Here is a 12,648-nt window from a genome sequence, read left to right on the forward strand (position 1 = left end):
AGTCTTGCTCTGTCACTAGGCTGGAGTGCAGTGGTGCAATCTCCGCTCACTGCTACCTCTGCCACCCGGGTTCAAGTGATTCCCCTTCCCTGAATTGCCTCCCGAGTAGCTGGGACCACAGGCATGCACCACCACGCCTGGCTAATTTTTGTATTTTAGTAGAGAAGGGGTTTCACCATGTTGGCCAGGCTGGTCTCGAACCCCTGATCTCAGGGGATCCACCTGCTTCAGCCTCCCAAAATAGTGGGATTACAGACGTGAGCCACCATGACCGGCCTAACACAATGAATATATTTTATTATATTTCCCAAAAAAAATTTAGTGAGAAGAGTGGCATTGCTTTACATATTTACGAATTTCTTTACTGTCTGGTTTAATAGAAGACTGCTTTATTCTCATAGCTGCTATACACACTCTGTTGTGATACATTGTTTTGTTTGAAGACTCAAGAAAATCTACAGACATGTAGTTGATGAAGGGAGGAAATTATTTCAATATTTCAGAAAATTCAGGAATTACTCTTTGATACTACACCAAAACTCAAAAACTGGAAGTTTCTTAAAGATCAGTTGCTCTGAGGAATCTGAATCCATTTTAATCAGTTCTGTTTCATTAAAATCCACTGGTTTACCTTGTACTTTGTTTGTTTGAGATGGAGTCTTGCTCTGTCACCCAGGCTGGAGTGCAGTGGCACGATCTCAGCTCACTGCAACTTCTGCCTCTCAGGTTCAAGCGATTCTCCTGTCTCAGACTCCTGAGTAGCTGGGATTACAGGTGCCCGCCACCATGCCCAGCTAATTTTTGTATTTTTAGTAGAGATGGGGTTTCACCATGTTGGTCAGGCTGGTCTCGAACTCCTGACCTCAAGTAATCCTCCCGCCTCGGCCTCCCGAAGTGCTGGGATTACAGGCATGAGCCACAGCATCCAGCCTAATTGAAGACTTTTTAAGAGGGGGTCTGGCCACATTGCCCATGCTGAAGTGCAGTGGCTCTTCACAAGCACAATCATAGTGTGCTACAACCTGGAACTCCTGGGTTCAAGGGATCCTCTCACCTCGAGTAGCTGAGACTACACGTGTGGACCACTGCAACTTTAAGTGAAGTTGTCTCTCCCTCCCTCCCCCTCCTTCCCCCTCCTTCCCTTCCTCCCTACCCCTCCTTCACTCTTGTTGCCCAAGCTGGAGTGCAATGGCGCCATCTTGGCTCACTGCAACCTCCGCCTCCCAGGTTCAAGCAATTCTCCCACCTCAGCCTCCCGAGTAGCTCAGATTACAGGTGAGCAACACCACACCCGGCTAATGTTTGTGTTTTTAGTAGAGACAGGGTTTCACCATGTTGGCCAGGCTGGTCTCGAACTCCCAACCTCAGGTGATCGGCCCGCCTTGGCCTCCCAAAGTGCTGGGATTACAGGCGTGAGCCACTGTGCCCAGCCAACACATTTTAAACAAGGTTTTCTAGACATCTAATCTTGATTAATTATGTTCTGAAAACAGTCAATACTGAAAACAGAGTGGCAAGGACACTGGAAGGGGATTACATGACTTTGTCTTTGCCTTGGCTCTCATGCTAATGGTGGATGTGGTGGATGTGGGTTGGTTACCCTCTGGGGTAGACTGGAACCTTGACCTGTATGAGTCAGGGCAGGGATGTGACATTGACTCTGGCCATTGAGATGTAGAGTAAATGTAGCGGCCATTGTCATGCCCTGCCCAGAGCCCCTCTGATCCCTTTACCAGTTCTGTGTGTTTTGCTGCTGATGTCCAGCCTCTGTGGCCATCACAGGGTTGCCTTTGGACACGGGGACCTCCTTGCCTGCATGGAGACTGGGGAATGCCTGTGTATTTGCATCTTCCCTGGGGGCACCTATAGCCAGTAGCTAACTCCTTTTTCTCCAGGTGGGACATTTGGCTTCGGATAATGTCAATTTAGCTAAGCTGGAAGAACATTTCTCCCTACTCTCTTCCCTGTAAAGTTCTGGGTTAGAGTTGGCTAGAAGAATAATCTGCACAAGATTTGGAAGATCGATGTAAAGCAATGACCCTAGTTTTTAATCTCCCTGGAGGTGTCAGGCATGGCGGCAGCACACACACACATTGCTGCAGATCTGTTGGCTCTTCTCCAGCTCTTGCCACACCTCTTTCATCTTCCCTGAGAACTAGGCCAAGTGAACACGCAGCTCCAAGGTGAAGGATGACAGCTTCACCTGCAGGTCACTCACGACATTGAGGTTGCAGGTGGTGCGAGACAGACACAAGTCCCTCATGGGTTCTGCTCCTCCCTGCTCTTGTGCACAGCCAGTGTTCCCTCCTGACGGATGGGCTGGCTGACCTAGAGTGATTGCAGACCCAGTACCAGACAAAGGGCCACAGTCTGCTCCACTAACTCACTATTGCACAAGGTCAAATCCCATAATAAATTCCCTGTTCTAGATCACTCATAGTGGTTCTGCTTCTCTGATTGAGAGACACAAAGGGATAGTCTCCAAGATGGAATTTAAGCTGTGGAGCTCTCTGTGAGGGAGGGGTTAGGCTGGGACTGCCTCTCCCTGTCTTGTCTTCTTCCCTTTCCTTGTTCTGCTTCCTTTATTCCCTTCATGGTTTCTCCTGGAACAAACCTTCTCAATAAACCCTTTGCATCAGGATGCTTATTTTAGACTCTACATTGGGAGAACTTGACCCATGATAAAGAAGTCTGCTGGAGGGCTCTTGAAGATGCAGATTTATTCCTTGTTAAAAGGCAAGAGCAGGCTGGATGCAGTGGCACAGGCCCGTAATTCCAGCACTTTGGGATGCCAAGGCAGGTGGATTGCTTGAGCCCAGGAGTTCGGTACCAGCCTGGTCAACGTGGTGAAACCCCCATCTCTACAAAAAATTACAAAAATTAACCAGGCCTGGTGGTGGGCACTTTTAGCCAGCTACTCAGGAGCCTGAGGTGGGAGAATCACCTGAGCTGAGGAGGTCGAGGCTGCAGTGAGCTGAGATCATGCCACTTCACTCCAGCCTAGGTGACGGAGTGAGACCCTGTCTCATATATATATATATATGTAAATAAATAATACAAAATTGGCCAGGCAGCCCGCCTGTAATCCCAGCACTTTGGGAGGCTGAGGCGGGCAGATCACCTGAGGTCAGGAGCTCAAGACCAGTCTGGCCAACATGGTGAAACAAACCCTGTCTTTACTAAAAATACAAAAAATTAGCTGGGTGTGGTGGTGTGCACCTGTAATCCCAGCTACTCAGGGGTCTGAGGCAGGAGGATCACGTGAACCTGGGAGGCGGAGGTTGCAGTGAGCCGAGATCGCACCACTGCACTCCAGCCTGGGTGACAAAGCCAGACTGTGTCTCGAAAAATAAAAATAAACATAAAATAAAAATTTTTTAAAATTTTATTTTTAATTGACAAATAATTGTACATGATACATACGATGTATAGTGATTAGATCAGAGATAATCAGTACATTAATCATTTCAAATATTTATCATTTCTTTGTGTTGGAAACAGTCACTATCCTCCTTCTAGCTATTGGAAACTATACCTAATTGTTAACTATAGTCATCCTACAGTGGTTTAGAACACTAGCACTTACTCCTCCTTTCCAGCTGTAGCAGCCACCTTTGAGACTATGAAGTGATTAAATTTAAGGAGGAAAAGCAATATAGTGAGGATAGTGGGTGAAAGAAGGAAAGAAGAATGGGTTTTTAATTCATTTATTTATTTTTTTGAGAGAGTCTGGCTCTGTCGCCCAGGCTGGAGTGCAGTGGCATGATCTTGGCTCACTGCAACCTCCGCCTCCCAGGTTCAAGTGATTCTCCTGCCTCAGCCTCAGCCTGGTAGCTGGGATTACAGACACCCGCCACAACGCCTGGCTAATTTGTGTATTTTTGGTGGAGACAGGGTTTCACCATGTTGGCCAGGCTGGCCTCGAACTCCTGATCTCAAGTGATCCACCCGCCTTGGCCTCCCAAAATGCTGGGATTACAGACAAGCCACTGCCCGTGCCTGAGAACGGCTTTTAAAAAAAATGGTTATTATCTACCTCCCTACTCTTTGCTTTGTGAGAAAACTGAAGTCCTATTTAAGCCACTCTTACTCAGGTTATTGGTAACCTACAGATGACAACATTCCTAATTAACCCACTTTCCATGAATGTCTTCCAATATTTTCCCTTTCTTGCTGTTTTTCACTTGGGACTCCAACTATTTCTAGAGAAGTGAGTTTTTCCTTAGCTTCCGGGTAGACCATGTGACCCAGTTTAGGCCCATCAGCATACCCCATCTACCTGGCTATAGTCATTGGCTCAGAGGTGGTCATGTGATATGGACTGGGCCAATCAGAGTGAACCTCAGGATGGAGGTAGTCTATATCCGTGTCCGTTTGTGAACGTGGGTCATGAAGTTGCAGGAGCTCCCCCTGGCAGCCGTCTTGTGAGCCAACACATCAAACTTCTTTTGAAAGCACATCTTACTTTTTATTTATTATATTTTTCATGTGAGCTGATAATTTTCTTTAATGTTTAATTCAGTTTGGGATTTTAGTTATTCACAACTAGAAGCATCCCATATGATGCAGTGGAAACTAATTTTTAACTTAAATGAAATAGCTTAAATTAATTTTTAATTGACATGAGCCTCAGTCTTCTCATGTGTAAAATGCATTAGAGGCAAGAGGTCTCTGCTTGCCTCCTAGTGTTATCCTGCAGATTAAGTGAAATAAAGTATTTTCGAATATTTGGAAAACTATGAAGTAAACAGAAGGTATTTATGAAAATTAATATAAACCAAAGGCTGTCAGACAAGGGTCAGGAGTGGGTACGGTGAGGCAGGGAAAAAAGGAACACAACATCCTGTTTTCCCGTAGAGACAGATAAACAGCAGCATGAGCATGCATATTGGAGTATGCATGCCTGACTCACAAATCCAAAAATAAGTCATAAGACGCTATATGGAGAGATTAACTATAAATACAGCAATATTAGCTGTGAGTGACAAGCCCAATTAGAGGACATAGAGATGATTTAGAAGGTCTCCATGCAGTGCATCTTGAAGAGCTCTAAAAATACTTGATATTTACAGCTTAAGAAAGAGATGAAAATTAAGAGGAGATAGTTTATGATCTGATTATGTATCCACTTTATAGGAGGAATGGTCAGCGCCTGGCCTTCCCTCACTTCATCCTCGGTCAGCACACTCTGGCCTAATTTCCAGTGGCCAGCACCTGCATTCATTTGTTTGAGGACTGTCTCTGGTCTTTGGGGTACACATTATGATCTACACAGTTGGGCCAGAAATGCTAGGGATTTAATGTCCTCCATGAGTGGCTGTCAATCAGTGACTGGAAGGAAGGTGGAGGATAAATATCCCAGCTCCCTCACTCCTCAGCTGGCCAATTCTGAGATCTGTATTCTATGTTGTCTCCTAGAGGTCCCCAGCAGATTGAGCGCCAGTTGCCCACAGTGGTAACTTGCTTGACGCTTGTTGTTTTCCTTCCCTGTGTCACTTTATCTTCCCATACTGGGTCTCCTGGAACTGACTATAAAATAAACAACTTTCACTTGAATCATGTCTCAAGGTCAGCTTCTGAGGGAGACCAAACAAAGGCAGACTTTCCTTCCTGCATGTATATATATTTTCCAAGAATAATAAGTCCTTACAATTTTATACAGCATTTCAATTTTATGAAAAAAAGTGATGGAATATTCACATACAATGGAATATTATTCAGCAATTAAAAAAACAAAATACTGATAGGTGAATATCAAGTGCATTATTCTGAGTGAAAGAAGCCAGACTCAAGTGTCTATGTAGTGTACACTTTGATTTATGTGACCTTCTAGAGAAGGCAAGACTGTAGGGACAGAAAATAGATAAATGATTTCTATGGGCTAAGGCTGCAGGAAGGGATTAATTACAAAGGATCAAAAGAGAACTGTCTATGGGTGAGGGAACTGTACTATTTCTTGATTTTTGTAGAGGCTACAAGACTGTGTATGTTTGTCCAAACCTATAGAACTGTATACTAATAAAGGGTGGATTTTACTGTATATAAATGATACCTCAATAAAAAATTCCTTAAAGAGTATTCACCATCATTATCTTATTTGGTTGTCATAACAACCCTGCAGCAATCAGGCATTATTCTTCATTTATTCAGCCAACTGTAATTCCACTTCCTTCTCTCCATTCACTCCAAACCCATTGTTGCCTTTCAGTCCACCATTCCTATCAAATTGTTCTAGCCAAGGCCACTAATGACCTGTTTTTTGCTCAAGCCAATGGCCACTTTGCAGCCCTTCCTTGACCTTTATGCACAACTTGATGGTGTTGATGCATCTGCCTTGGAGCTCCTTTGGCCCAGGCTGTTGCAGCCCACAATGCTGCTCTGTCCAGTCTAACTTTAGCTGTCCTCAGTTGCTCCTCTACCTTGTCCCTCCCCATTTATCTGCCTTTTCCTCTTCTCATATTTCCCCCCACACTCCCTGGGGGATCTCAACCATCCTTTTGGCATCAACAATCACTTATATACTTAGTCTATTTTGCATTACTGTAAGAAAATATCACAAACTGAGTAGTTTATAAAGAAAATAAATGTCGGGCGCAGTGGCTCATGTCTGTAATCCCAGCACTTCGGGAGGCTGAGGCAGGTGAATCACTTGAGGCCAGGAGTTTGAGACCAGCCTGGCCAACATGGCAAAAACCTGTCTCTACTAAAAATAATAAAAAAAAAAAAAACTGGACATGTTGGCACATGCTTGTTAAGTCCAGCTACTTGGGAGGCTGAGACATGAGAATCACTTAAACTCAGGAAGTGGAAGCTGCAGTGAGTTGAGATCGTGCCATTGCACTCCAGCCTGGGCAACAGAGCAAGACTCTGCCAAAAAAAAAGAAAAGAAAAGAAAAAAGAGAAAAAAGTGTATTTCTTACACTTCTGGAGGCCGGGAAGGCCAAGACTGAAGAATTGACATCTGGTGAGGACCTTCTTGCTGTGTCATAACATGGCAGAGGGCATCCTGTAGTGAGGGGGCAAGAATGTGCATGTAAGCTCAGATCTCTCTTCCTTTTTTTTATAAAGCCACCAGTCCCATCGTGAGCATTTAACCCTGATGACCTTATCTGATCCTAAATACCTTTCCAAAGCCCTGTTTTGAATTAACATATAAATTTGGGGAGTAAGTTTCAAATACATAAAATCTGGGGACACATTCAAGCCATATCATATACTCATAACTTCTAAGAGTGTTTTATGTTTTATCTCCTCATTATCTAGTTACTTGGATTTCCAGTTTATTTTATTTTTTGGAGAGAGGGTGTGACCCTGTCACCCAGGCTAAAGTGAAGAGGCACGATCATTACTCACTGCAGCCTCGAATTACTGGGCTCAAGAGATCTTCCCAAGTAGCTAGGACTACAGGCGTACACCACCATGACTGACTAATTTTTGATTTGTTTTTGTAGAGATGGGATCTTGCTATGTTGCTCAGGCTGGTCTTGAATTCCTGGCCTCAAGAGATCCTCCTGCCTTGGCCTCCCAAAACACTGGGATTACAGGAGTGAGCCACCACACCTGGTTTTGGATTTCCAGTTTAATACTCAATAGTTGATTTTTCAGCCTCCCAAAATGCCATTAAGTCAGGCAAACTTTTTCTAAAGTTTCTGGGACAAAATCTATAGCTCAGGGCTACTATTACAAGATCTCGTAGAATGATGTAGATATTTTGTAATGTCCATTGGAGAGCAGCTCTCTAAACTCTTATGAAACCATAAATAATGTTCAAGAATAATTAAAGAAAGAAGAAAATCATGACTTTAATACATATGTGAAGTGAATATGTGTTAAAGATTTTATCTTCCTCATGAATGACGGAACCAATGTTACAACTCATTCAAAGGAGCATTCAAATAAAAGACACAGTTATGGATCAGAAACACTGAAATGACTGTGCAAACTGAACTCTTCCACAGTGGTGGAGGGAAGTAGGTTGAACTTCTGGTGGACATTACAGCTTTTTCTTGTCTACAAAAAAAGGATTATTTTGCATTGCTATCAATTATCAAGAACTTGCAGAATAGTAAAATAGGTCAAAGGAAAGGAAAGGCTAGAATCAGATAACTCAGAAGAGTGTTCTTTACCCTATGGGTTGCCAGGCTTTTTCTGTAAAGGGCCAGGTAGTAAATATCTTAGACTTTGCTAGACATATGGTCTACGTGGCAACTACTTCACTTCCGTTGAAGCATGAAAACAGCTGTAAAAAATATAAACAAATAGGAGTGGTTGGATTTGGTTTCTGGGCTGTAGTTTGCCAATCTCTGCTCTAGACAGTGTCTTAATTTTCCACTGAAGCAGAATTTTTTCCTGTGGCCAGGTGTGGTGGCTCATGCCTCTAATCCCGGCACTTTGGGAGGCCAAGGCAGGAGGATCACTTTAGCCTAGACGTACAAAACCTGCCTGAGCAACGTAGTGAGACCCCATCTCTACAAAAAATAAATAAAAAATTAGCCAGGCACAGTGGTGCACTCCTGTAGTCCCAGCTACTAGGGAGGCTGAGGTGGGAGGATTGCATGAGCTTGGGAGGTTGAGGCTGCAGTGAACTGTGATTGTGCCACTGCACTCCAGACTGGGTGACAGAGGGAGACTTTGTTTCAAAAAAAAAAAAAAAAAAAGGTATAAAAAAATTTTTCCCCTGCAATAGGACAGTGCCTAGAAGTCTTAAAAAATATCTTAAGAAGATGACTGACATTAAAACATCATTTTGATAATCATGAATTATGCAGCAATCAGCCTAATTCATTCACGGTGAATTACACCATTCTTCTAATTTACTGGATTTAGGGGTTTGTTGGAAATCTCGTGGAAAGGTAAAGCTCTGGTCAGCTTTACTTTGAAAGTTCTTAGGCTGTTGGATTAAGGCAAGGATCAGCAAACTATGGCCCATGGGCCAAATCCACATGGCCCACAAAGCATAAAATATTTATTTTCTGGTCCTTTATATAAAAAGTTTGTTGCCCTCTGGACTAGGGTTTAGAAGCAAGGACTCTTTGATTCTACCCCTCACTAGCTATGGGCTTTCAGGCCAGTTATTTAACTTCTTTGTGACTCAGTTTTCTCCTTTGCAAAGTGGATATGTTAGTGATACTTATCTCATGGTGAAGATGAACTTACTTATTACCTGTGAAGCTTTTTGAGCAGTGTCCAGAACATAAGAATTGTTCAGTAAATGCTAGAGTTGATAAAGGAAGAAGGGAAAGGGAAGGAGGAGGAAGAGAAGCAGATGTTCTGGGTGGATGTTTTGATCACCTCCTTTCCACCCCATTAGTGAGGGTGCCCCAGATATATGAGCAATAAACTTAAGTTGCATGTCACTGACGTTTTCGTATCCGTTTGTTACGCGGCATTACCATGGCATTAGGTAACTGATACAGGCTGTTCTGAACATTTGTGCAATTGTCTCTCTAGGTTAGAGTTAAGGTTAGAAATGAAGTGCTGAGATAATGGTTATTGTAGTGAACATCTTTTGGAGTGTCTACTTGTCTAAAATCCAATTGTTGCTGGTGAGCCAGTCCAGGTTTTATACTTCGCCACACAAAAGAATCTGAGAGCAAGTCCAAAGTAGGACGTAAGCAAGAGGCCAGGCATGGTGGCTTATGCCTGTAATGCCAGCACTTTGGGAAGCTGAGTCAGGTAGATCACTTTAGCCCAGGAATTTGAGAACAGCCTGGGCAACATAGCAAGATACCTGTCTCTACAAAAAAATACAAAAATTAGTCAGGTGTGGTGGTGTGCACCTGTGGTCTCAGCTACTCAGGAAGCTGAGGTGAGGGGATCATCTGAGCCTGGAGAGGTCTGAGCTGCAGTGAGCTGAGATCGTACCACTGCACTCCAGCCTGGATGATAGGGTGAGACCCCATCTTGAAAAAGAAATGTTAGCAAGAAAGTTTATTGCAGCGTGAACGTACACTCTGACAGCTGATTAGAGTGGGCTGCTCAAAAGTGAGACAGCGCTGACTGACACTGGGGAACCTCCCTTTATGGGAAACTTACATAATCATTCATGAAAGAGTGGGAAGGGGTGTTGATGTTAAACGTGTTTTGGGTGGTCCCCCAGATGTGCATGCACTATTGTCATACATGCTAATGTGTATATTGCGTGTCTCATTAGCATCTTAAATCTCTACCCAGGGGTGATTTTCTTTTATTATCATAATGAGCATAGGTCAGCCCAAGGATACTAATTATGGGTTTCTGAGCTTGTGCGAATTTGGGAACTCTTTTCCCTCCCCTCCCCTCCCCTCCCCTCCCTACCCCTCCCTACCCCTCCCCTCCCCTTCCCTTCCCTTCCCTGAGGGAGTCTTGCTGTTGCCCAGGCTGGAGTGCAGTGGTGCATTCTCAGCTCACTACAACTTCTGCCTCCTGGGTTCAAGCCATTCTCTCACCTCACCCTCCCAAGTAGCTGGGATTACAGGTGTGCACCACCACGCCCAGCTAATTTTTGGATCTTTGTTACAGACAGGGTTTCGCCATGTTGGCCAGGCTGGTCTCGAACTCCTGACCTCAGGTGATCTGACCACCTTGGCCTCCCAGAGTGCTGGGATTACAGGCGAGAACCACAACACCTGGCCCCTTCTGCTTTTCCATCTCCTTGTTGCAGGATGCTCTAACCACGAGCCCAGGATGAGTTTTGTGCACCGTCGGGTAGTTTGCTCTTTCTGTATTTAGCAAGTTTGTTTCCCTTTAAGGGAGGATATGACCACCCTATCTAACCTAACTCACAATGACCTTCACCCCTCTCTTTGGGAATTATTCTCCATCCAAAGGAAGGTTTCTTGAAGCTATGTTGGTACAACACCATCACTCCTCCCCTCCTCTCACCCTCCTCCCAGCAGAATTGATTGGACTGGGGAGGGCATCTCACACAAACCAGCTATTTCAGAACCTTTACTTTCTTTTGGAATTGGCGCTAAAAGTTTCTTTGGTTTATCCCAGATTGGTTTCTTGATTGAAAGCACCATGGGAGGGATTGTTTTTATTTTATTCCCAACATACTGAGTGCCCAGCACTGTTCAAGAAAATAATAACAAACATATTGAGTGCTTAGCTGTTCCAGGCACTAGGCGTGTATTATCTAATTTCCTTAAACCAGCCCTAGAATTCAAGTCTCATGATTAACCTCATTCTACAGATAAGAAAACTGGGGTTCAGAGAGGTTAAAGACCTTGTGCAGGGCCAGGTGTGGTGGCATGCTTCTATAGTCCCAGCTACTCGGGAGGCTGAGGTGGGAGGATCACTTGACCCCAGCTGCATGTGAGCTCTGATCATGTCACCGAACTCCAGCCTTGGCAATGGAGTGAGACGCCATAACTAACAATTTTTTTTTTTTTGAGATGGAGTCTCATTGTGTCACCCAGGAAGTGCAGTGGTGCGATCTCGGCTCACTGCAACCTCCATCTCCTGGGTTCAAGCAATTCTTCTGCCTCAGCCTCCCGAGTAGCTGAGGTTACAGGCATGCGCCACCACGCCTGGCTAATTTTTTGTGTTTTTAGTAGAGACAGGGGTTTCACCATGTTGGCCAGGCTGCTCTCAAACTCCTGACCTCAGGTGATCCACCCACCTCGGCCTCCCAAAGTGCTGGGATTACAGGCATGAGCCACTGCACCTGGCCAGAAAATTTTAAACATTAGTCAGGCATGGCAGCGCATGCCTATACTCCCAGCTACTTGCAGGGGTTGACATAGGGGGACTACTTGAACCCGGGAGTTTGAGGCTGCCCTGAGCTGTGATCATGCCACTGCACTCCAGGCTGGGCAGCAGAGCAAGACCTTGTATCAAATAATAATAATAATAATAATAATAAATAAAGACCATGTACAAGAGCGCAGAGTCAGGAAGAAGCAGAAACAAGACTTGAACCCAAGTCTGCCTCTCACATGGTTAACCACAGTGCTATATATTCTGCCATCACGTGGTAGGAGCTCAATGAATATTTGAGGATGAATAAAGGGATGGATGCAGAGTGAGAGGATTAAAGATTGACACATAGACATGGAAGAGCTACTGCATTCAAATGCTTTTACGATGCCTGGTTTTCTGATGAGAGGCCCATTTGATGCTTGACCTTTTATTATCAGAGCTATGGCCCATTCTTTCCCACTTGTCATCAGCATCAGCATCATTTTGTGTAGATTCCCTTTAGTTAGTTTCTGCTACATACTTCCAAAAAAATCCAAATAAATATAGGCATGCATGTTGATTTTAAAATAATTTTAGGCAGGGCATAGTGGCTCATGCCTGTAATCCTAGCATTTTGGGAGGCGGAGGCAGATCACTTGAGCTCAGGAGTTCAAGACCAGCCTAAGCCACAAAGTGAGGCCTTGTCTCTAATAAACAACAACAAAAAATAAACTAATTTTATTTTAAATAAAATTAAATTTAAAATAAAATGAGTTATTGTATTACTACTGTGAAATAATAAAACTAATACTTTTATTTTTTATTTATTTTAACGAAATTAATAACATGAATATTTAATCCCAGCATTTTGGGAGGCTGAGGCAGGAGGATTGCTTGAGGCCAAGAGCTCAGGACCAGCCTGGGCTGCATAGGGAGACCCTGTCTCTACAAAAGATAAAATAAAAATAAAAATGAATATGAATATTA

This window comes from Nomascus leucogenys, chromosome 10, assembly GCF_006542625.1.
Source record: "Nomascus leucogenys isolate Asia chromosome 10, Asia_NLE_v1, whole genome shotgun sequence".
Lineage (NCBI taxonomy): Eukaryota > Metazoa > Chordata > Mammalia > Primates > Hylobatidae > Nomascus > Nomascus leucogenys.